Here is a 1,295-nt window from a genome sequence, read left to right on the forward strand (position 1 = left end):
ACAACGTAGTACTGACACTGGAATTGAGCGGTCTATTCAACGAATACGTAGTATAAATAACGTTACTACTACGTAGTATTAATCGAAGGATATGATGAACACAAGGAGACTGCGCCCAAAGCGTAAGCGGTATACAATTGTTGTTGTCTGTGCACAATAATTTAATCAAGTCTAACTTTAATCAAGTCTAAGTAACCGTCGAACGCGTCAAAATAATCAATACATACTTTAATCAAATTCAACGTAACTGTCCAAATGCGTCATATTATGCTATCTCAAGATATTCAATGCACTATTTAGACCTAAGTATAGTAATTACAGTAATTCTGGAATGTAATCAACAATGTTCTAATTTGACTGATATTCTGTACAGTGTACAACTATACTCTTCCTGAGTCACTACAGTACATAGTATTGTACGTACAGTAGATTGTACTAGTATATGTTAATCAAGTGAAGTACGTAGTCCACGCGGATGTACAGAATGGAGTAGTTTTCAGTTAACCTTGCATTCAAAGGAAGGGCTGGTACATCCGATGAGAGCATGATGCCAGTACTTTTTCGGGGACTACTAGGAGTAGTAGAAGGAAATTTTTTGATACCGCATAGAGTATGCTTACAGTTAATGATTACTATACGTATACTACGTTGTATTACAGTACAGTACTTTGTAGTACAGAAATGTGTAAAGGATGATATTTGACACTGTATATACTACAGTACAAGATACTACTACAGTATTAATAGTAATACAGTATTAGTACTACTATTAACAGTTAATACTGTATTCTACTTAGTACAACTACTTAGTAGGTATTAACAGTACAGCAAAGAAGTACTATGATGATTGATTTTCACTGTGTTTCATCAATTATGTCAAGCTATATCTGATTTATAGGAGAATTATCCATACATACTAGTGTACAAAGGTATATACAAATTCAGTGGCCCATTCGGTGATAGCGTAAACAATCAATGATTTGCCGAACTTCTTGCCCAATACGATGACAAAATTGATATGATTGGATAAAACTATTTACCCCAGCAAGGAAACCCTTGGTTAGTTGATATCATTCGGGGAATTTTGTTATAGAATTTCAACCTTATTCAGAGGTACTTTCAACGTATGATACTTGTTATTTTTTTATAAATAGATATTTGTACCGTTGCTCGAAGCATTTCCAATACTTTAATAAAATCTATATTTCGGCATATCAATGATCACTGTTTGGAGTGGCCATCTTTACAATTTTATTACTTCAATTCCAATCATTTTACAGTTAATTCCCTTCTAT

Source organism: Aphanomyces astaci (assembly GCF_000520075.1).
Source record: "Aphanomyces astaci strain APO3 unplaced genomic scaffold supercont1.69, whole genome shotgun sequence".
Lineage (NCBI taxonomy): Eukaryota > Oomycota > Saprolegniomycetes > Saprolegniales > Verrucalvaceae > Aphanomyces > Aphanomyces astaci.